This window comes from Canis lupus, chromosome 25 (assembly GCF_003254725.2).
Source record: "Canis lupus dingo isolate Sandy chromosome 25, ASM325472v2, whole genome shotgun sequence".
NCBI lineage: Eukaryota > Metazoa > Chordata > Mammalia > Carnivora > Canidae > Canis > Canis lupus.
Genome location: NC_064267.1, coordinates 16,180,895 through 16,205,437, shown reverse-complemented (window position 1 = coordinate 16,205,437; position 24,543 = coordinate 16,180,895). Strand labels below are relative to the sequence as shown.

The window sequence follows — 24,543 nt, the reverse complement described above, 5'->3', positions numbered from 1 at the left end:
CTCTCTCTCTGTGTGTGTCTCTCATGAATAAATAAATAAAATCTTTAAGAAAATTTGTGAAGAGATAATTATACAGATGCAAACATACACGTATAAATGTACAGGATGTGTATGTCTGTGTATACAAACACATATGTTTATATTTTACATTTCCTTTTCACAGTATGAGGGAAATAGAAACTTTACTTAAAGCAAACCATGGCTTTTGATATCTCTTTAAAGATTTTGCTGGCCAGAGTGCCATGAACATCTGCTACATGCTGAATAGTTCTGATGGTGTTAACTGAGAAGGGGGAATCATTTCACTGGAAACTATAATTCTCAGCTTCAATACTAACTTTCTAGCTATTGCAAATGTATTTCGTTGTCACTTTAAATATTCTGGGTAATAGGCAGGCTCAGCAATAACAGATTTGTAGAGTGTACTGCAGTTCATTCTCTGAGAGCTTCTATCTTTTTCTTTTGAGAGAAGAATAGGAGTCCTAACCTTACTCTAGGAGGTGTCAACATTTTATTTGGGTTTGCATCATCTTGGAAACCTTTTTCTCTCTCTTTGTTTTGTAATTTCTTTGTGAATTTCCTCTTTTTTTGCATGTTGATGTTCAAGATGGAAGCCAGAGGCTGGCCCCAGAAGCCTCAGTGGGATCTGTGCTCAGGAATGTGCACAGCTGTGGGCACCTGGGCAGCTACATGGAGAGGATTTTGCAGTTGCTCAGTTTGTGATACAATGAACACACGAAATATTCCAGTCAGAAACTAAGATCGCTTTAATGAAAATTTATAGGGGGAAGGAAAACAAGTGAGAGTAGATTATTTAATCCAATTAAAACCAGGGGAACTTTGTTCCTTATCTTCAAATAGTTGTTTCTAAGCACACCATAGTGTGACTTTTTCCTTTGCTCTAACGTGGCATAAGGATGCATTTTCGATTTGTGTGCACCATGAGGTGCCAGAGATTACTGAGGTAGTTTGTGGAATGCATGTTTCTCCAAGCTTCGTAGGTTCACTTTGGAGCAATTTTGCTGGAAAATTGAAGATCCTAAAGGAGCTCTTGAGGTCTCTTCTTAGAACTTTTATGAAGTGATAAGTGAGTTTCAATAAAGAGTCAAAATGGAATGGGGACTCGTGACAAGTGGTGGAGGAATGGGTACTAGAGGAAAATCTTCTTCTCTCTAGCTGTTTCCCTTTCTCCTTTGTCTTAGCTCTCTTTTGTTTCTTTTTTACATTTTCTTTTCTTTTCCTTTCTTTTCTTTCGCTATCTTTTCTCCTCTCACATTTTGGAGTGTAGCCTGTTTCTCCCATCTACAGGTCCACTGACCCCTTTCCCAAAGCATTTGTGTTACATGTATGAATTCATTACTTTTAGAGATCAACCCTAAATTCTAATATAAGTTGAATGTGAACAAGAGAAAGATGCTGAAATTGTGCTTTAAAAAAGAACAATGTTTTCTATTTCATCAGAGAATCTGGCAATTGTTATGAATTGTGGAACAATAGGATTTATGAAGTGGTTTCACAAAGGCAAAGCAAGCCCAGAGCCAGGATCCAGAGCTAAGGAGGAATAGGTGTTGGGGAACTTTCATGACCTCATCTCCTCTGCCCTGGAGTCAGAATAGTCACTGACCTACAGCTCTGAGAGTGTTTCACAAGAGGGGGGTGTGGGTCTGGATGGGCAATTTTGCAGGGGGTCACACAGGTGAGGAATTGGGAACTGTTGATCTATGAGCCTTGGGAAGGATGCACAAGTGAGGTGAGAGGCTTGAAGCAAATCTTCACGAGCAAGCTAGTCGTCATGATGGATGAGCCATTTTACTTGGTTCCTGTCTTATTTTCCTGGACCAAGTAACTTTGCCATTTTTGCTTGTGGTCAGTATTGTTCATCACAGGGACATGAAAGGATTTTGGACTTACTTTTCAGCCTGTGTCACCTTGCATGGGTGCGCATCAATGTGGTATATCACAGTTATCATACTTACAGTACATGCCTTTTCCTTAAGACTGAAAAATTAATCGCACATTATCTCTTTATCATGATAAATATGTTGCCTGGCAGCAATTTTAAGTCAAATTTTAAGGTTAGTGTGTAATATAACGATAAGACAAAACAAAACAATCTCAAAAGCCTCTCCCATTCCCACCTCTTAACAGAGCACTATGATCGCGGGGTTACACAGATGGCCGGAAAAATCTCAGCACTTCGTGGTTCCTGGAACATGAAGCTGGCAGGATTTAATAGTAAGAATAAAATTTTGTAATGGAGGTGAATGGACCACACTGATTATTTCTGCAAGAATATATTCTGCCTAATGTTGTGGTTTACCCTATTGTGGAAGACTCGGCTGACTTCTGCTGATCTCAGAAATTAGTAGGTATATTCACACTCGTTTTCTTGAAATTTGTGTGTCATTGCACACATTTTTCCAGATTTTATAAACTCTGATAAACCATATCATTTGCTCAGGAATAAATATAGAAAGACCATTCAGTTAACTAATGATACTTATCAAATGCTTATTTGGCAGGGCACTGCCAAATACAAGATTCCTTGTATAACGACAAAGAGAATTTGTGGTTTCTGAGAGCCAGCACGCCAGATTTAGTGTTCTAGGGCAAAGAAACTAGATATAAGCAAAATAGGTTAATAACTTTGTTTCTGCATTCAGATTTATTTTCTCTTGACAGACTGAGGCCTGTCCTGAGAAGTATCAGTAGCATGATGAGCTGGTCTAGGATCACATAATATGAAGAGCAGTTGGAAGAATTAGGCATTTTTAGCCTGGGGAAGAGAAGACATAATGAGGACAAGATAGTTGTCTTTAAACATTTGAGAAGCTGTCAGATGGGAAAGGATTAGACTGGTTCTGTGAAACTCCAGAGGGCATAAATATGGTGGATGTTTCAAGGAAGCAGGTTGGGATTGAAAAGAAATTTTGAACAGTTTGAGTTATACAAACAAGGGATGAGTTCTAAAACACCGCAGAGTGTGTTCACAGAAAGAATTTCTGCCCCAATTAATTCATGGACACGTGGATTAGATAGCTTTAAAGGTACCTTCCAACTCTAAGATTCTTTGATTCTTGGATATGAAAATTCCATTGACATAGAGTCAGCTCTGTTTACCATAGTCACAATAGCACACTTAAAGATGTCCTGATGTCCAGACTTGAACATGGCCTACAAGGACACCGGAGAAGCAACCTCTAACAATCTCTACCCTTCTCCAGTCAAACTCTCCTCCTCATTCTCCGATGGGCTGCCTTTCTGCTGCTTCTAGACTTTTCTTTTTAGCTCACAGTCATCACACATGCTTGTCTTTCAGCCTAGAATCCCCTCCCTTCACTCTTTCTCAGTTAATTCTGTACATCTCCATCTAAATGTTTCCTTCTTCCAGGGAAGCCTTTGCCCACCAGGTTCATTTCCTCTGTTAAAAGCCTGCATGGCACTATGCACTCCCCTTTTGCAATGGTCCTCCCTCTATTTAAGAACTATTTGTTTACTGTCTGCCTTTCCTACAGGACTTGGGGTGGGGACATGTCCCTGGTTCATGGCTTTATCATCAGTATCTTGGCACAGTTCTGAGCACATTTTCCAAAAATATTCACTAGATGATTGTTATACTTGTGGATTTAAAAGTGCTCGGGTATATTGATATCAGATTTACTTTTAAAGTTTCCAGAAATCATCACTGTGTGTATCTATGAGGGAGCTGTGACAATTTAGGAATTGGAAAGCTTTTGAATATTTTTAAGAGCTGTATATCTTCACAGTGTTGCAAAACTTCTTTCCTGTGGCAATACTTTTAGAGTTCTTGGAGAAGCTCTCCCCCCATATCACTCCAATGGTCCACCTAAAGGGAACAAAAAACCATGGTCAGATTTGCCTGATTTGGGGACAGAGTGAGCCTAAAAGGGGAAGAAGTGTTAATAGTGAGGAAAGATGATAAAGAGGAAAGGCCAGACGTAGCTTTGCCTATAATTATACCTGGTTTGCTCGTCAGTGATGTGAGAATTTATGATTTTTTTTTAAAGTTTGTATTTACTTATTCATGAGACACACTGAGAGAGGCAGAGGGAGAAGCAGGCTCCCTGCAGGGAGCCTGATTTGGGACTCCATCCCAGGACCCTGGAATCACTACCTAAGCCAAACCACTGAACCACCCAGGCACCCAAGAATTTACAATTAAAATGCCTTCTCCTCTCCCACCTCACCACAAGCTCTAAAGACCTCAGAGCCGAACACACAGGACAATGCTGAGCTGTGACATCCAGGAGAGAAATTGAGAGTACTTTATTGTAAAACAGTACTATTTACCGTTTTTGTTTTCTATAAACCTGTTCTTCACTATCCCTGCTGCTTTTGCCTAAGGAAAGTTAGTTTTCTGTCTCACAGGCATTTAGTCTGTTGACAGTTTTTCACATCAGTTGGCAGGGAAGAGCACTGGTCGGTTTTCATGGTGGAGCCTGGATTCATGGTTACCGTCTATAGTTCATTATGAGCTGTTTCCCTGAACTTGTTTGGTGGTTTTGAGATCATATTGAAAAGAGATGCTATTCATTCAAACTGATGGGATTACATGAAGCCATTTGTCTCCTCCTGCCCATCCATCCCATTTGCTTTTGCTACCAGAAAATAACCCAATCTTGTGTTATGAACTATCCTGACAGAAACATAAGCCCTTCTTTGGTAGGCAATTTAACAGATTCATGTATGACACTGTTAGAGTTAACTGCCTACAGAGGCCCTTAGAAGTTGTTTTATTCAGAGAAGAGATGGTAATAATGGTTATGAGCCCTTTTGCAGCAATTGCCATGGTCCTAGGAATATCAGCCCTAAATTGTTGCTTTAGTAGTGACAATGGAAAGAAGAGAAAAGCATCTGAGCCACTGTGTCTGATGCCTAAATGGTGACTTGATCCATTTTCAGTAGGGAGTGGGGTTTGAGTTATTTTTTCCAGAACTGAAGATGTGTCTATGATGAGTCATCCTTGCTCTCAGCTGGTTTTGTTCAAGTCAACAAGCATTTCCTGAGAAATTTAGAGGAATACTACAATGAGTAAGAATCTTACACCAAAGCTCTTCTGGGCCTGTGCATTTTCTGGGGACACAGCGATTGGATGTGTGACCTTATTCCCATTAGCAAGATGCTCAGGTCACTGGAACCAACAAGTGTGTGGTTCTAGGTCACATAATAGAACAACGAAGTCCTGTGGTTATTTTTTTTTATCATAAAGTAGCAACTGGAATATTGGAGGGGAGCTTCCCAATGAAGTCCTGGTTGGCCGGGAATTGACCAGAATGTGACCAAGGTAGATGTTGCATAGAAGCTCAGATGGACCATCACAGTCTAAGCAGGAGCTTTGCTAAACAACTCTGGATCTTATGGTTGGAAGAACAGTGTGGTAGAGTCAGACAAGAAGAATAGATAAAAACTGACCAGTGAGAAGATGGTTAAAATAATTGTCCTTGAAAGAATAAGAAATAACCCTGAATCAGTCTTGGCTGGCAGGCCCTTCCCTGGTGTGACCTCAGCTTGCCGGGGGCACTGCGCATGGTCGCTCTAATCCCTAGGGTGGCTCTTTCCAAACTGCTGCGTGTCCGTGTGTGCATTCCTGCAGAAGCCTGCAGCCGCACGTGAATACAGAATCCTTGTCTCCGGGACTGTCAGGCTGTCACATTTGATGAGTCTTAGATTTGAAAAGGAAAAAAGAAACAAAACACTCACATCAAACCAATATGCGGTAGCCAGAGCTGAGAAAGAAAATAGGCCACACTGCTGGACCTCTCTCTCTCTCTCTTTCCCTCTGCAAAAAAAGCAAAAGTCACATGAATTCAAATTTGGAACAAGCCTGCATCCTCCGCAATGCCTGCCTCTCTGAAAGCCTTGGGTGTCCGTGGCTCTGCTGCATTGCTGGGTCTGGCAAAGACAGAAGGAGGTGATTCAGGACAAATTGAAGCAGTGCGGGGAAACCTGGCACTAAATTTAGCAAGAAATCTTGTAATCCTGCGGCTGGCTGAGTCCGTTGCTGGGTAGGATCTGTCCACACAGAGCCTTATGCAGCCCTCAAGGACAACTGATGGAGCACTGGCAGAGAGCCACATGGTCCTGGAAAAGGCTTTCTAATCTCCTATTCTTCTTTTCTAAAACTCATGCACTTTTTAAGTTTTTTTTAAAGGCTGGAAAGATTCCTTTGCTATTGGCCTTCCATTACCTAATTAAAATAAGAACAGCGTGTGAGAAAACTGTTAACATATAAGAAGAAAGTCACTCTCCTCTTGGGCAAGTTGGACTTCCAAACCTTGTAAGATGTTCCCCTGGAGGGTGACTCACACCCTCAGAAATACCACTCCCAAGCACTTCAGAGGGAACAACATTTAGTGTGTCAAAGAAAGGACGTGCAAGAAGGGGGAGAATTTTCCACAAAAGTACAGCTTCCTGCCAGAGAGCACACGTGAGGCCTGGACATTTGGGCATAAACAACTCACATGTCGGAAAGGGTGAGAACGATACAGAGAAGACTATTGAGAGGACTGAAGAAACCCACAGATTTTTCAGAATGTGGCAAAAGTCTTCCGTGGTCATCCTACCTGAAGCAAAAGTATTTATGTGGATTTTTATTATGTTAAGCCAAATGGGCCCTTCCCCTTTCAAGAAATAAGGCTTAAAAATATATGTGGACAAAAAACTGGAATCCTGATTTTTCATGTAGTTCTATTACCTGAATGTTTTACATTTTATTTTCTCCATATTTATGTGTAAACAATTTTATGACTTATCTCTCCACCTCAGGGGGCTCTGTGACAATTAAGAAGCTAAGGCTACAGTTCTGTCCTCCATCTACCACAGAGGGTTTCGAAGGCACCCTCTCACGGAGGAGTGGTGAGGGGTTCTCTGTGGGGAGGAAACTGGATTAGTCTGATGTGGACTGAGGCCATTCAGTCTCCGTGAGATAACCAGGGTCAGTGGTCAAGAGCCAAGGGCAGAGTGGAAACAAGCCTGTTCCCCCTTCAGCCTTCCTGTAATGATTTCACACTCTTGACCATAGAGACATTTTTAGGGTTATGTCTTTGGAGTTTCCCACTCCATCCTCACATCTGTCTCTGTTTCAGCTTGACTTCAGTAGAATTCCCTTGGTGTCATTCTTCGCTGACCTCGTTCCCTCACTTCCTGGCTCTTGCTGCTCCCCCATCAGTCCTGTGCTCCATGGTGATGATGTCCTTGCTTCTATAGCCTCAGCTGCTGCCAAAGGGTCTCAGTTCCCCACCTTTAGCTTAGATTTTCTGCTAGAACTCCAAGGCTTGATGAAAAATATGCCAACCTGGAAGCCTTGTATGTACCCCTGAACCAATATTTCCCAAATCAAACATATTCACTGATGTGCTTATTAACAAGCTGCCACATGCCAGATCCTGTGCTAGAAATCAATAGCCAAGCCAACCAATAACATACTCAATGATAAAGCAGCTTTAGGATCATTTTTAGAGGTATGGGCTTTGGAGAGGGAAAGGCTGGGTTTTGTCACTTTTTAAATGTTTTTTTTTTTTTTTTCACTTTTAAAACTGTATGAACTTAGGTGAGTTATAGAACTTCTCAGGATCTCAATCTCAATTTATTCATTGTAAAAAGGGGATAATAATGTTACCATCTTGAAGGGCCATTGCAAGAATTAAATGTGATAATGTTTGAAAGGTACATAAGCAATGCATGGTATGTAGCTGAGATCAGTAAATATTAGTGGTTAGGAAAGAGATGTTAAAAAAAAAAAGTATAGGGACAGCTAACAATTCCTTAGTGGATCAGGGATGACTTCATAGTGGTAGAGGGGTTGAGATCATCCCTCAAAGCTGACAAGCAGGGTGGGAGAGGGGAGTGGTTTTCCATTCCCCCATTTGTGAAGGCATGGAGAGTGAAATAGCATGTGACATTTGTTGAATCTTAAGCAGTGTGTACCAAGAGCAAGGAATTTGTGGGGATTAATGAAGAGAGATGAAGGTAGAATGTGTGCAGGCATCATATTATGAAGTGTCTTGTGTGTTAAGCTAAAGAATCTCAACTTTATCCTGAAAGCTATGGAGGAATTGAAAGAATTTCAACAGGAAAATGACATGATTGGATTTGTATTTCAGAGAGAACACATTGGCAACTGTGTGAAGTAGGGATTGGAACCGTGCCAGGCTTGAGGCAAGGAGACTAGTTAGGAGGCAGTTGTGGTAATCCAGGCAAGAAGTGATGAGGGCCTGGATTAAGGTAATGGCTTTGGGGATAGAGAGAATGGCATGGAGATGAGTCGATATTAAGGAGGTAGAATCTGTAGGACTTGGTAGCTCAATGTGAAGTCTAAATTAGAAAAAAAAGATCTGGGATGCCTGCCAAACTTCTGCTGTGGGCAAGTGGATGGATGGTAGCATCATTCAATAAGATGATGGAAGCTTGAAAGAGGAAAACATTTTGATATTGGATCCAGTTTGAGACCTAATGATTTTTTTGATTAGATTAATTTAAGAATTGATGCTAATGGAAGTCTGGGATTTTCTTCCAGACGTAAGGAGCCAAATTCCAGGGGATGGTAAGTTGTTCAGTGTGTTCAGGTGAAGAATCAGATGTCAAGTGAAAAGAGCCAAAGGCAAAGACCAAGCAGAAAAAAGGACATTTAGGAAGGAAGATGACAAATCAGTGATGTAGTTAGATGGACAAGTCATGGAGCTCAGAAGAGAGAATCAGGAAACGTTAGCATCAGTAGGGTGGATGAGGGAGTGATTCATATGGTCACAGACACAAACACATCAAGTTAGGCAAGAGGAAACTAAACTCTTGATTGGGAAATGTGGAGGTCATTAATGAACTTGGGGAGAGCAATTTCATGGGAGTTGTGAAAGGAATGTCTTAATACAATTCAGTTGAAAAGAACGGTGAGTTGAAGGAAGGAAGTGAGAAAGGGTAGATCTCCAATATATTCTACTGAGTTAAGAAGATTTATCATGAAAAAAGGAAAAGAGGAGATAATGGAGTTTAGAAAGGGATTTGAGTCTGAAGAAAGCAGGGTTCTATTTATTTTTGGAGCAAATGTAGAACACTGTGTACGTGTGTGTGTGTGTGTGTGTGTGTGTGTGTGTGTGTGTGTTGAGAAGAAAGCCAATAGAAACAGAAAGATAGAAGACAGAGAATGGATGAGTAATAGAGCACTACCCTTGAAGCAATGGGAAAGGATGGGTTGCAGAGCATGAGTGATGGATGGCACAGGTTCTGGAAAGAAGGGTTAATTTCTCCACTTAGAACAAGAGAAAACGAGGAAAGACCAGTGCACATATAAATTCATTTTAACAGTGGAAGGAAAGAGTCCTTGCTTGATACACTATATTTGTTTCTGTTAATCAGGGGTGAGTTCATCCATTGAGAATACAGAGGAGGTAGGCTTAAAGTTAGATATAGCACTGTAAGTAGCTTTTGGGAGGGATGGAATTGGGAAATGCCTAATTTTGTTGGATGTTTACTGTATTCTAGTTATAACTTTAATTGTTGTAAATATATTCAGTTTTTTTATTATCACCTCTATGGCAGATACAATAATTATCTTTATTTTAGAGATGGAGAAACTGAGACACATATTTTTTTAAATGCTTTGACAATTATCTTGATAGAGAAGAGCTTTAACTCAACATTTTAACTCTGCAGACCATTGTTTTACAAACTAATGTATATAGAGAATACTAATATTTCATTTATTCACTCAGCAAATATTAACCAAATAATTTCTATGTGCCCAGATTTGTTTGAGTCATATAAGATACATTGATAAACAAAGTAGTCAAGATGCTTACGTTCGTATTTAATGATGAGAGACTGGCAAGAAATAAAACAGAAAAACTATAGCTTATAGTAGATGATGAGTAGAAAAAAAGGAAAGCATATAACAGGGCGAGGGGCTGGAGAGGTATGTTGTGAATACAGGTAGGGGAAGAACCCACTTGAGATGATAACATTTGAGCAAAGACTTGGAGTGGGGAAGGGGTTAGCCATGTAGCTAGTGGAGAGAACATTTCAATCCCCAAGGCATGACTGCAGTTGACATACTCGAGAAACAAGGAGGATAGTATGGCAAGTGTTTCTTAGCAAGGTGGAGATGGGGAGGAGTAGGAGGAGAGGTCAAAGAAGATGCTACGGGGGAGGCAGATCATGCAGGAGCTTTGGCTTTTACTCTGAATAAAATTGGAGCATTGTAGGTTTTGAGCAGAGAAGTGACATATGAACATTCTTAGGCATTAAAAAATAACTCTGTTGATGTGTTGTGAATAGATAGAAGCAGGGTGAATGAAGAAGCAGGGAGACCAGAAAGGAGACCGTGGCTGTCATGAAGGTGATTGGAGATAGTAGCTGGGAACGAATTAGTGGTATTAGAAATAGCGAGAAGTGGTTGGACTATGGATAAATTTAAGAGAAAATCCAACAGAATTTCCTGATGTACTGTAGGTAGAGTGTAGTAAAGGAGAGATACACAAAGATAAATCTTGAGAGTTTTTGGCTTGCATAATTATAAACGGAGTTGATGTAACTGAAATGTGGAAGAGCAGCTGTAGGTTTAGGGGAGGATCAGTTGTGACAATATTCCCAATTGTGTAAGTTTTCTTCCTCAGCATTCAGCATGCCTTATAGATAGAAGAGTAGAATGGGAGAGTTTGACAGATCAAATATTAGGGATTTACAAAGTAAGCTCGAAGGAAAGACCAAGGCTAAGAGATTCTAGAGTAAAATAAGACTCAAGAAATATGGAAGTAATACAAGTGATGGAAGCAATAGACTGTGGATTCTAATTTTCAAAGAAAAGTAAATTAAACCTCAAAGATGATAGTAGTGTCACCAGATACACAAGGGTCTATGATGGGCATTTTCATAGAGTATCTGTGTCCCCACATGAGGTTGTGGGGGGGGGCGGAGTTTTAAGTGTGGTGAAGAAAAATTGCAAAATGCCTGGGTCAAGGAATATAGGCTTTGAACTGGTTGAAGATTAGAAATCTTGAGAATAAGGAAGTGAATGAATTGGAATGACAGGTTGTGTGAGTAAAGCAAGGTATTAAGTTTGAAATTTCAGAACAGGATGGGTTCTGGGTAATGGCCAGCTTTAAGGTATAGCCATTGATGCAGCTGCTGAAGTGAAGTGGAGGCAGGCAGATGAAACTACACTCGAATGAATATGTTGGATGGATTGATCACTCAGTTTTTAACTTTATTGAGATATAACTGATATACTATAAAATGCAAATATTAAAATGTGAAATTGGATGACTTTTGACCTTGTAACGATCACCACAATCAAGATAATGAACATATTATCCTCAAAAGTTTCTGGATGCCTTTTTGCAATCCCTTACTCTTTCCTACTCCACTCTGCCCACCCCATTCCTAAACAACCCTTGGCCTGCTTCTGGCACTACAGGTTAGTTTATATGTTCTAGAATTTTGCATAAATGGAATCATACAATGTGTATTCTTTTTAAAAAAAATATTTATTTTAGAGAAACAGAGAGAGTTGGGTGAGGAGAAGAGGGAGTGGGAGAGAGAGAATTCTCAAGGAGGCTTTCCACTGAGTGCACCACTCACTAGGAGCTTGATCTCACAACCCTGAGATCATGATCTGAGCCAAAATCAGGAGTCGGTCACTCAATCGACCGAGCCACTCAGGTACCCACAAATATTCTTTTGTTATTGCTGTTTGGTTTCTTTGACTCAGCATAATTATGATTATGTTCTTAAAGATTTTATTTATTTATTCATGAGAGACAGAGAGAAAGGCAGAGTCACAGGCAGAGGGGAGAAGCAGGCTCCATGCAGGGAGCCCATGTGGGACTTGATCCTAGGACTCCAGGATCATGCCTTGAGCCAAAGGCAGACGCTCAACCATTGAACCACCCAGGGATCCCACAGTATAATTATTGTAAAGGTTACTTGTATTGTTGAAAGTGTCAATGGTTTTAATTCTTTTTTGTTGTTGGGTAGTATTCCAAACAACTGATCATTTTGATTATTATAGAGTTGCTATAAATATCTATATATAAGTCTTTGTGTGGACATATGTTTTCCTTTCTCTTGGATAAATACCAAGGAGTTGAATTGCTGAGTCATATGGTAGGCGCACACTTCACTAATTAAGAGACTACTGAATTGACTTTCAAAGTCAGAGTGGGTTGGACCATTTCACTTTCTCACCAGCAGTGTATGTGAGTTCCAGTTGCTGTACATCTTCACTGACACTTGGTATGGATAATCTTTAATTTCATCAGTTCTAATTGCTGTACAATGGCATCTCTTGGTTTAAATTAGCATTCCCTTGGTCCCAGATAATATTGAGCATCTTTTCATATTTTTTTTTTTTTGCTATTCATATATCTTTTTGGATAGGTGGCCAAATATTTTTTGTCATTTTTTTTGTTGAGTTGTTTGTCTTATTAAGTATAAGAGTTTTAGAATTATTCTTTATACAAGTCCTTTGTCAGATATATGTTTGCAAACATATCACCCAGTCTGTGATTTTGTTCTTCATATTCTTCACAATGTCTTTGGAAGAATAAAAGTGTACAATTTGGAGGAAGTCTAATTTTCTAATTTATGGATTTTTATTTTATTGTTGTGATTTTTTTTGTCCTATTTAGGAAATCTTAAACCCAAAGATACTATGATTTTTCTCTGATATGTTCTAGAAGGTTTGCTGTTTTAGCCTTCCACATGGTCTAGGATTCATTTGTATATGTTATGAGGTAAGTGGTAAGTTGGGTTTTGTTTTGTTTTGTTTTGTTTTTTACATATGGCTGTCCACTTTCTAACAGAATTTGTTGAAAATATTTTTCCTTCCTTATTGAATTTCCTTCCTTATTGAATATATTTCCTTCCTTTGAGAACTTTTTTGAAAATTAATTGGTCATAAATATGGGAGTCTACTTCTGGACTCTGTGTATATTGTCATTTACATATCTGCCCACCCATGTGGCAAGACCATGTTGTCTTGATAATAAGTAGATATAAAATAAATCTTCTTATCATGTACTATAAGTGTTCCAACAGTATTCTTTTTCAAAATCAATTTGACTACTATAAGTTATTTACATTTTCACATAAGTTTTTGAATCAGCTTGCCAATTTCTACAAAATCCTGCTGAAATTTTGATTGGAAAAGCCTTTCCCCTATGGGTTAATTTATGGGAGATTGAGTTTTAATAATTGGGTCTTATGAACTTTGAAAATGGTATTTTTTTTCTTTATTTAGTTCTTTAATTTCTCTTATCAATGTTGTATAGTTTTCAGTGAGCAAGTCTTGCACATTGTTTGATTTACTCCTACACATTTCATATTTTTCTATATAAATATTTTTCTACAAATATAAGATTATTAAAAATTTGACTCTTAATAATATTGCTTTTTATCTTAGGCTTTATTCTTATAACAGTTTTAGATTGACAGAAAATTAAACAGTTTTAGATTGACAGAGTTCCCATATACTCACCATATATATGCAGTTTATCCCATTACTAACATCTTACGCTAGTATGGTGCAATTATTATGATTAAAGAAGCAATATTTGTATAATAATATAATAATGATGTATGTTCTTATTAACTGAAGTCCGTAGTTTATTTAGATTTTAACTGATACCCTCTTTCTGTTTCAGGATCTCATCCAGAAAACTACAAAGCATTTAGTTATGTTGTCTCCTTAAGCTCTGCTTGGGTGTCACATTCCTCAGACTTTCTTTGTTTTTGAGGACCTTGACAGTTTTGAGAAGTAATGTTAGACATATTATAGGATATCCATCTACTGGAACTTGTTTGATATTTTTCTCATGTTTAGACTAGGGCTCTGTGTTTTTAGGAGGAAGATCACAGGGATAAAGAGCCATTGCCATCACATCATATCAAGAGTACATACTGTCAACATGATTTATGAAAGTTAATGTTGACCTCGATCATCTGGTTGAAGTAGTGTCTGTCAGTTTTCTCCACTGATATATATATATATAATCAAATAAAAGTTACTCTTTTATTTCCCGTCTGTACTATATTCATTGGAAAGAAGTCATTATGCACAGCATACCCTGTAAGAGCAGGAAGTTATACTCCTCCCCCTTTTACAGTGGAGTAGATGCATGATTGATTTGGAATTCTTCTACAAAGGAGATCTGTCTCTTCTTCATTTATTAATTTATTCTTTAATTTACTTATATGAGCATGGACTGAGGGATATTTATTCTATTCTTTGGGTTATGATCTGATACTAATTTATTTATTTTGTTGGTTGAATTGGTAGGCATGCAAGATTGTGTGATTCCAGTTCTATAACATTCTGAGAAGAGGCAAGATTGTAGACAGTTAAGGAGGTCAGGGACTGCTTAGGAGACTGCAGAGGGAGGAATAAGTGAAGTGCAGGATATTTTAGGACAGTGAAACCGTTCTTTATGATACTGTTATGGTGGACATATGACATTAGGCATTTATAAAAATCTGTAGAACTTTACAACACAAAGAGTGAACCTGAATGTCTGCAGACCTAAAAGTCATTTAGGAGGTCAGGGGATTCAAGGAAAGACTGAAATTGACAAGAGAATCTGACTATATTACAGATGTAGGAAATAATCTCAGGGAAGCAAATGGGAAATGGTGCTGATCTAAGTGACTCTGAAAATGAATGGAACCCATAAGACTGGGGCAAAGAAGCTGTGTGTATTATCATAAATACATCTATGTCTTTGCTCCATCAGATGAGATGGCCTAAAAGAAATGCCACCCCAATAGCAACAAGCATACCTACTACCCAAATCTTGGTTTCTACTATCATTTTTTACTTAAAAGAAAACGGGGCTCCTTAGAAAAATGGCTGATTCTGGAACTGGGGCATGAAATCACAAAGAGCCTGATATATCTTATTGTGTGGGAAAGTAAGTGATCAGAAACAGAAAAATAAAAAAACCCCCACAGTGTTGGAGGTATGTCAAAGAGGCACAGGAGAGCCAACAGTAAGAGGTTCTAATGAGCAAAACTGGAACAATTATACCTGGGCATTTTCTTTTCTAAGTAGGGAGAAACCCTGCTCTTCCCTACTGTGTTTCTCACTAGTGAGTCTCCTGTGCTGTTCATATAGGACATTTCACTTCTGATGCCCTGGTCACCAAACATGTGGAGGTCTTCCCCCACAACAAGCAATTCTTTGTGACACCAGCTAGGTGTCCTACCATTCAACTCAATTCTGAAGCTATCTGTCTAGAGACAGTGTGAGATCCCCCAGGCTGAGGACAGGGTCCCATACATAAAACTGCCTCATGCCTCCTTCAGATGCCAGTTGCAAGCCCAGGTATTACCTTATGAAAAGATTTCAATCTAAAAGGGAACCAGGGATCCCTGGGTGGCGCAGCGGTTTGGTGCCTGCCTTTGGCCCAGGGCGCGATCCTGGAGACCCGGGATCGAATCCCACATCGGGCTCCCGGTGCATGGAGCCTGCTTCTCCCTCTGCCTGTGTCTCTGCCTCTCTCTCTCTCTCTCTCTTTGTGACTATCATAAATAAATTTAAAAAAAAATTTAAAAGGGAACCAGAAGATATGAAATGGAGAATGTCAGGCATGTACCCTCAGAAGAATAGAACTTAAGAAGTGAGAGACCGATTTTCCATAAATGCCAGAATTATAGACCAAGGCTTATCTTCTGACCAATGAACATCTGCCAAGAATTTCTCCATCTCCTTCAGCTGATGAGCTTACTGCTTGGGATCAGGCTGGATTTCCCCCTCTTTGCTCTCTTTGCCCATAAATACAGCCCACCCCAAATGCTGAAAGGATTTGCCTGCAGCATGTGGCAGCATGTATTTCTAAAATTGCAATTCCATTGCTATTCTCAAATAAAGTCAGTTTTTGGTAATTTGATTTTGCCTCAGTTTACCTCCTTTTTTTTAGGTTGACAGTCTGTGCTTCTGACCAATCGGCTATACGTTGGAGGTTCCCACGATCCTCTTCCTTGGACTTCTAGACACCAGTCGCAAAACCTAGTTGTTGCCTGCACTTGTGACCCATTGTCCGTAAATCAGAAGCTCCCATGACCTTCTCCTTAAATTTGGTTAATTTGCAAAAGCAGCTGACAGGACTTGGAGAAACATTTTACTTACTAGACCACCTGTTTTTATAAAAATATATAACTCAGAAACAGCCAGATGGGAGAGCTGCATAGGGCAAGGTGTAGGGAAAAGGTGTGGAGCTTCCATGCCTTCTATGGGCACACCACTCTCCTGGAACACCCACATGATCACCAACCTGGAAGTTTTCCAAAGCCTGACCTCTTGGGTTTTAATGGAAGCTTTATTACATAGTCTTGATGGATTAAATCATTGACCATTGGTGATGTATTCAGCCCCTTCCTGGAGGTTGGGGGATGGGCCTGAAAGTTCTCACTCACTAATCATATGGTTCATTTTCCTGGCAACCCACCTCCATTCTTAGGTGGGGGACAAAAGTCACCTCAGAACAAGAGACACTTTTGTCACTGTCAGCACTTAGGAAACTCCAAGTGTTTGGGGAGCTGTTCTTGAGGAACCATGGATGAAGACCGAATACATGTGAGAAATACATTTTAATCATCTAAAAGACCAAATATATGTACTTCTGTAATAAATCATAATATTGCAATAATTCTTTTTCTGTCTGTACAAATGAATACAGTCACATGCCACTTCTGATGTAAAGTCCTGCCTGAACCCCTAGGGAGTTGATTGCTTTCTACTTTGGGACTCACACAGAACCTGGCTTCTACCTTTATTACAGTACTTAACATACTACATTGTTTTTATACATTTTAAGTTCTGTAACAATACTGTGAGCATCTGAGAACAGAACTGCTTTTACTGAAAACTCTTTCCCTTTGTACCTGTAGCCCCAGAGCGTTGCTATTTAACAGTAATTATCCTTATTATTCTTCCCTTTTCTAATACTTATGCTCTGCCAGACACATGTGAATACTCAAAAGTTCATTGAAAGAAAAAAAAAATTAAGTTCCAGACGTAAAACATGCTCCAAAGCCAGTCAGTAAAATGCTGAAATATTTTAATGGTATAAACCTAATGCTGATGGTGACATATAGAAAAGAATCCCATTTATTTTCAGTGACATTTTAAATGAATAACCTGGCAGACTTTATCAGTAAGGCAGCTACAGATTTCTGACCTTTGAACCCCCCAGGGCTGGGAAGAGCAGAGAAGGTGGCACTGAGACTTTATCACTCGTCTGGGCCACCCGAGATATGAGCTAGGTGTGTATATTGCTCTGTAAACGTGCTGACATTACACCAGACATTCAGGTTGCTTCAGTGACCCTGACTTGGCTCTGCGGCCAGCCTCACTCATCCCATTTTTAATCTGTCTTCTTCTATCTCAGGGTGGAGGAGAAAACAGAAGAAGGCATTTTGTATAATTGTTATTGATTGGAAAGGCCTAAAATAAGTTGCACCATCTCAAGCCTGTGGAATGAATCAGGGTAGGGGGAACGGACAAAAGGAATCTCTTTTTTGAAGTTTCTATGAAATCATAACTGAAAGGGAGATTTGAGGACTCTTTTAGTCTCCTTTATTGTGAGTCAGAAATTTTAGAGACCCTTAACCATTTCAACTCTCAAATAAAGATGCCCATTGTAAAATTTATATCCCAACCAAGGATCATGGCCATGTTTCTAGAACATTCTTCACTGTATATAAGATCTTTTGGGGCAGCCCGGGTGGCTCAGCGATTTAGCGCTGCCGTCAGCCCAGGGCCTGATCCTGGAGACCCGGGATGGAGTCCCACATCAGGCTCCCTGCCTGGAGTCTGCTTCTCCCTCTACCTGTGTCTCTGCCCCTCTCTTTCTGTGTGTGTGTGTGTGTCTCGTGAATAAATAAATAAAATCTTTTTTTTTTTTAAAAAAAAAGATCCTTTGAGATCTTGTTGTTTTCATTGGGAATGCTTTACAGCAGCCTGAAGGAATCCTACGAAAACCCTTACAAAGCACAAAACACACCCGGGGTATCAGTAATACTTATCAGCTACTTTAGTGAGAACTTTCTCTCTAGTGTAGTGGACCAGACATGAAAACCCATCAGCTAATTGCAATGAATTGCCTGAGCAGTGTTATTTTTGTTTTAAGAAACCACTACCCTGGTCTGAGTGAACTAGACTATTCCTTCTTGAAAAATTATAATTATCATTTAGTAAACCCATTTTCCAATCCTACTTATTGTTTTCCTTGCCTTAAAACTTCAGATATATGTAATTACTTTTGAAGATAACACAGTGTTATAAAAAATTATTTTGCAAGTATTCTCACTTATAATTATTTCAATATTCCCATGAGGTAGATAATTAAAGTATAATAAGACAAAATTTTTAAAGATTTTATTTGTTTATTTATTTATTTATTTATTTATTTATTTATTTGAGAGAGAGTGAGAGCATGAGTAGTGGGGAGGGGCAGAGGGAAAGGGAGAAGCAGGGAGCCGATGTAAGGCTTGATCCTAGGACCCCAAGAGATCCTGACCTGTGCTGAAGGCAGATGCTTAACTGACTGAGCCATCCAGGTGCCCCTCTAATAAGACCCATTTTTAAGGTCACACATTTGTTAGGGCTACAGTGAAAGGTGGAACCTCAGCTCCCTGACCCTAAACCAGAATTGCTCCAGGATTGCAGACGATTGGACACAACGTGTGCTAAGGACTTTTCATATATTAATGTATAATTGTGAGGTGTTACCATGACATCAGTTTTACATATTGAGGGGATCAAGGCTTAAAGAGATAAGGCGATATTCTCCAGGTACTGTAGAACAAGTTTATACCTGGACATGATTGATTCCAAACTTTGAGCTATGTTGTAACACCTATGCAGCTTGGCCAGAGCAGGTGGTGTCACTGTATTGGGCTGTTCAGGCAATGCCCTGCGCAAAAGTGCCTGACTTTTGGGATCAGCTCCAGGCTTACTGGCTGCACTGATGCAGGCTTGCACCATGGCAAGAGGCAGCATCATCAGGGAGGAATATCTTAAATTGTAATGTCCAACGGGGGACACGTTTTTTCTTCTCGGTTTGTTGGAGGGGTGCCTTTTCGGCTCCATTCAAAGGTGCCATATGTCCCTGCTGCAAGCCTGCCAGGATCACTCACATACATTAGTACCTTGGGATCATTACTTTTGCTGTCTTAGCCAACCCACCTGTAGAATGGGCCTGGGTTATAGCCAGAGCTTAGGAGGGAGGCATTCCAAAGTCAGTTTATAACTCTGCAGCTACTTCATGGGGTGGGAGGGGGAGACAAAAGCTATATTCACTGGAGATAGTGTTATCTCTTCACTGCAGCCAGGTAGAGTGCAATATGTAGGTCTGAGATTGTGCACTTTTATAAAGAAACTTCAGAGCTCATTGAAAATATTATCAGTTACCAACTTGCTACTGATAAAAAAAGACTATAATATTTACTAAGCAGTTAAAGTATCAGGCTACAAACTGTGAACTTTCCTAATACTGATATTTGATGTTTCTGGTGAAACTCAATTCAGTGCTTGAGATGATACCTGGAAAGTCCATAAAACTTCAAAGATCTATAAACAAGTCAATTTAACTACCTCAAATATCCCGACATGCCGCTTGTACTTCAGCTTTTCCACATGTTTACTGAGAAATAAAACTCAAACCACACTCGGGGGTTTGAAGCCGTGTGGGTATGTGAGTTGGGGAATTCTGAGCTTCTCACGGGGATGTAGAATCTTTGGGTCCCTGGTTTACCCAGGGAGAGGTTAGCCTTGTAAGTTCGGACTTCTTTGCAGTCAAGGTAATACGAATGGAGGAGGTTTTTCGGCCAGGAACTTGACAAGTGCCATTTAAACGGAATATAATGATGGGTCTGACTGGTTCAATGTCAAGAAAAGTCAGGGAACTCAGTAGCTAACTTGGCTACACTGTGCATTTGCATTGGACTGGTAAACTTAACGCCTATTGCAGGAATGGAAAATGCTACTGACACATGAGTTATGGTTGCTGTGAAAGCCATAACTTTGAATTTATTGACTTTGGTGTCTTTAAGTTTTACTTGTTGTGCTAGCATGTTCAGTGCAGGTATGCAGAGTAGAATTCATGTCGCATTTTCAGACGAAGACCGATTCCACTTTAAACTTTTTTTCCCCCTAACAGGTTCTCTGGAGCTACAGAAAGCTGTCAGAGACTTCAACTCCAGTTCAGTCACTCCATTTCCATTGGCTTGAGTTAGAAAATACATCAGTCCTGTGTCCAACTCACAAAACTTAGACCCAAAAGGAAAAATAAATTCCTTGTGAGGTCATCCCTCTCGTCTGAACACTATCTGGTAGACTCCTTGAGCCACTAAAATGGCAAAGATCTTGGATGTCTGCCCAGCTGTCGGAGAGAATGGAAGAGACAGGAAAGTGGCTAGGAGCGGTGGCGCACCAGAACACGGAGCCTGAACAGGAAAACAGGAGATGGAACAGCGCTGCATATTGATTATAGCTACTTACATGGTGAGGCGAAGAAAAGCAAGTCTGTGTGTGTGTGTGTGTGTGTGTGTGTATGTGTGTGCGCGCGTGTGCGGGTTTTGGGGGAGGGTAGGGGAGTGCTAACGAAAACCTTTCAGACAAGAATAAAATGCTTATTCGCTTCTTTACAGGTGTTCAGTCCAAAAGAGTGCCAGAAAATCCAGGAACATAGCTGGTTGCTTTTTGTCTTGAAAGGCCAAACAAAAAGCAAAGGAGTAGAAAAAGTAGAGGCTGAGATGATGGTAAGCTATATTTGGTAAAGTGATCTGGGTGTGAGTATGTGTCTGCAAATTCTAGCTTGTTCCTCAGTGTCGACACTTCCTCAGTCTGCATTCACAGCCAGCAGTCTGATTACTGACCTTTATAGAAAGAAGTCTGCTGAGATGGGGAAATTTCAGCAGTTCACTAGCAAGCGCGAGGCTGAGTGGACCCTTCTTTCTGCAGTTTTCCTTTTTCAAACAGACTAGTTACTTATCTGAAGGGAGTTAAGAGGTCCAGCAAATCTTGAATCCTCATCCTGTGAGCTTGAGATGCATTTTCCAAGAAGGTTCTTCTTAGGCATTTGGAATATTGATAACATACCGCCATGTTTCTTTGATTTTATTCTTTCATTTTTCTAAAAAGCAACCTGATACATTTGTATTTCTCTCTGGATAAGATCATGTAGAATTATTTTATGCTGCCTGACAGGCTGCATTGTTAACCCTCATAGGATGTAGTATGTGTCAAGGAATGTATTACATACAGCACACATTTATTGGACACAGTGTAGTCTCTTAAAACATGGGTAAAAGCTGCTGTAAGCATCAAAATATCTCTGTTCTTACAAGAGCAGTGGATATTGGGTTACTGCCTGTTGGTTTGAGAGATACAGTTTAAACATTTACTTTACATAATGATACATATAAAATAGAGCCCATTTTGGATCACCTTTGATCTGTAAGTGGTACCAAAAGGAATAGATTTTACCAGGAACTCACCTAATCTCTACCAAGTGGGTTAGTTATTCACATATTTTTATAAAAGGTAAATATGTTGTTCATTGCCTGAGGTTAAAATAAGTTTCCATAAAGGTGTTTTAATGTAAGTTTTCTTTTTTTAAGCTTTTTCTGACTCGCTACGGTCTTCTGTACCTGCACAATTTCTCTCTAACCCGTTTCAGCTAAATACCTAATTGAAGCTGATGTCCACCAGGGAGCATTAATGAACCCGTGGATCAAGGTTCCACAGGCACTTCCATTATCAGAGTAAAATCTTTGTTGGTTTAAGTTAGATCCTGTACATTACAGGAGCCACAATATGGTAGGGTTGGCTGAGTCTCTATTTCTAATTTTTCTTTGCTGAGAACTCTCATAAAAATTCATATCTTTGGGAAGAAAACCCAATAATTCCCAGGTCTGAATTATGTTTTGGATAAGTTCCTGGGAGCACAAGCATTTTTCTGACTATATTTAGTGAGGAGAATTAGGCTGTTAATGGCTTATTTAAAAACTGTATGCTATACAGATATTTAAGAATTATATAAATCTAAACATTTTACATATACATAGCTGAAATCATATGTATAATGCTAAAACATTTATATATTCATATATCCATGTGTCTGAAAGAGGTGGCCTTTTAAGAAAAATATCTAATTTAGTCATTTAGAGAGACTAGTCATGCTCTTGAGCAGTCTACAGAAAGAGGGGACATGAAAGCCTTGTAGAAAGATGAAATAAAAGTTGAAAGAACCTAAGTGCATTTTTAGAAATAAGTAGGTCTAATATGCAAATACGTAAGTGGTTTGCATTGCCTTGATGTAAAGCCTTTTGTAGGTTCAAACCTTCAGTGACTTTAGCTTTTTACACAATAGAAATCAAATAAAAGTTCCCAATTCCATCTCATGGAGACATAACCAAGGTGCATAAAAAACACATTTCTTACCCGGACCATGAGATCAGTATTGCTTTGTGGCTTGTATGTTTAGTCACTTTATGTGGATAGACAGGGTTTCCATATGCAGAGAAACAGGACTACTTCCACAAATGTGCATTTCACTGAGTGTTCCTAAGGCCATGAGTATGATCACATTCACCTTTCTCTGGGATATTTACAATGTGGCCATGCATCCGTGTTAAATTAGATTTGAGAATTTTCTGCCAGTATAACAAGTCTTAAAATCTAGGATGCTAATACATATATATTTTTTAAATTTCCGATTGATTTTAGATATTGGTGCAGGCTTTTTATTGCTAGGATACTTCACTCTATTGTTTTTTGAATGCCTTCTATGCAGATGTAATTGTTTTCATTAAATATGTTAGAAATGATATATTACACGGCCTTATAAAATTGGCATGAAGTAAATCCTTGCTTGGGGAAAGTATGTCATATACCCATACAAATAGAGAAAAGTTTTAGACATTTGCAACACCTACCGGGTCTATGAGGAATTCTGTTTAAGTACTATTTTGTAACATTGACTTTAGCTTCTTTTCAGTAAATGATATTGGATTTACTGATTCCTGCAGTCCAGTGAGGAGCTGGCCTTGTAGACATCAAATCATGGTTCTGTGTAGAAGACCTCTTAATGAATCAGATTTTCAATAAGTGCCAGATTGCAAAGGACAAAAATCAACTACAGAAATTTAACTACTGAATTGCATTGATCACTTTGATGCTTGTTCAAACAAATATTAACAAAAGAAAATACTTGAGGTATTAAATAATGGAATTTACAAAGGATTCTTAATAATTCAGACATTTTCCCAAAATTCGTTTCTGTATTTTGTTTTTTTTTTTTGTTTTTTTTTTTAAGGCATTTATAATATTTATTTCTTCCATTCTTTAATTGTCACAACAGGGCACATTGGGACAGTCAAGTGTGACTTTTTTTTTTTTTTTTTTATTGGTGTTCAATTTACTAACATACAGAATAATACCCAGTGCCCGTCACCCATTCACTCCCACCCCCCGCCCTCCTCCCCTTCTACCACCCCTAGTTCGTTTCCCAGAGTTAGCAGTCTTTACGTTCTGTCTCCCTTTCTGATATTTCCCACACATTTCTTCTCCCTTCCCTTATTTTCCCTTTCACTATTATTTATATTCCCCAAATGAATGAGAACATATAATGTTTGTCCTTCTCCGACTGACTTACTTCACTCAGCATAATACCCTCCAGTTCCATCCACGTTGAAGCAAATGGTGGGTATTTGTCATTTCTAATAGCTGAGTAATATTCCATTGTATACGTAAACCACATCTTCTTTATCCATTCATCTTTCGTTGGACACCGAGGCTCCTTCCACAGTTTGGCTATAGTGGCCATTGCTGCTAGAAACATCGGGGTGCAGGTGTCCCGGCGTTTCATTGCATTTGTATCTTTGGGGTAAATCCCCAACAGTGCAATTGCTGGGTCGTAGGGCAGGTATATTTTTAACTGTTTGAGGAACCTCCACACAGTTTTCCTGTATTTTGAATGGCATCCAGCAGGTACTCAAAGTTTTTGTTGACCTGATTATCTGCCTTCTGCAGATTACATATTACATACATGCCTTTGCGGCCGTTCTCCATGTGGCTGCACATTGGCAGCATGAGGGAGATCTCATGACTACAGATTCTGAATTCACAGATCTGAGGTTGGGCTTGCTCACTGCATGGTTTTGAAAGTGCCCCAAGAGATGCAAATATGCAGACAGGAGTTAAGAGCCATTACTCTACTACTGCATTTGTTGACTTTTTATTTTTTTATTTTTTTTACTGTTTCTTCAATACAGCAGTCAGCATTTTGGAGAGAGGGCACTGCCAAGGAATATATATATTGCATGTCCCTAGAGAGGACCAGGGAAGCATGTGCACTGCAATGGCTGGTATCTCAAAGGAAGAGATGGTGGCTTGGGAACCCATATCATGGCTTAAAGGAATTGAGGATCACCCTAGATCTAACCGTTGTCAAAGAACACCTCATGCAAAAAGCTTGAAGATCTTTTTTTTTTTAGCTTCTAACCCAAACAAGTTTAGGTGAGAACATTACC

At 39.4% G+C, this 24,543-nt stretch overlaps 1 long non-coding RNA gene across 2 annotated transcripts in view; it reads left to right on the top strand.

The window, feature by feature from the left end:
* The window catches only part of LOC112669535 (uncharacterized), a 63,732-nt gene extending 49,701 nt beyond the window's left edge, over window positions 1–14,031 (top strand). For both annotated transcript variants that reach the window (XR_004818325.2, XR_004818320.2), the window contains 3 exons: window positions 2,149–2,235; window positions 12,642–12,746; window positions 13,656–14,031. This is a non-coding gene — a long non-coding RNA (uncharacterized LOC112669535). The remainder of the gene's footprint in view (window positions 1–2,148; window positions 2,236–12,641; window positions 12,747–13,655) is intronic.
* The last annotated feature ends 10,512 nt before the right edge of the window (window positions 14,032–24,543 follow it).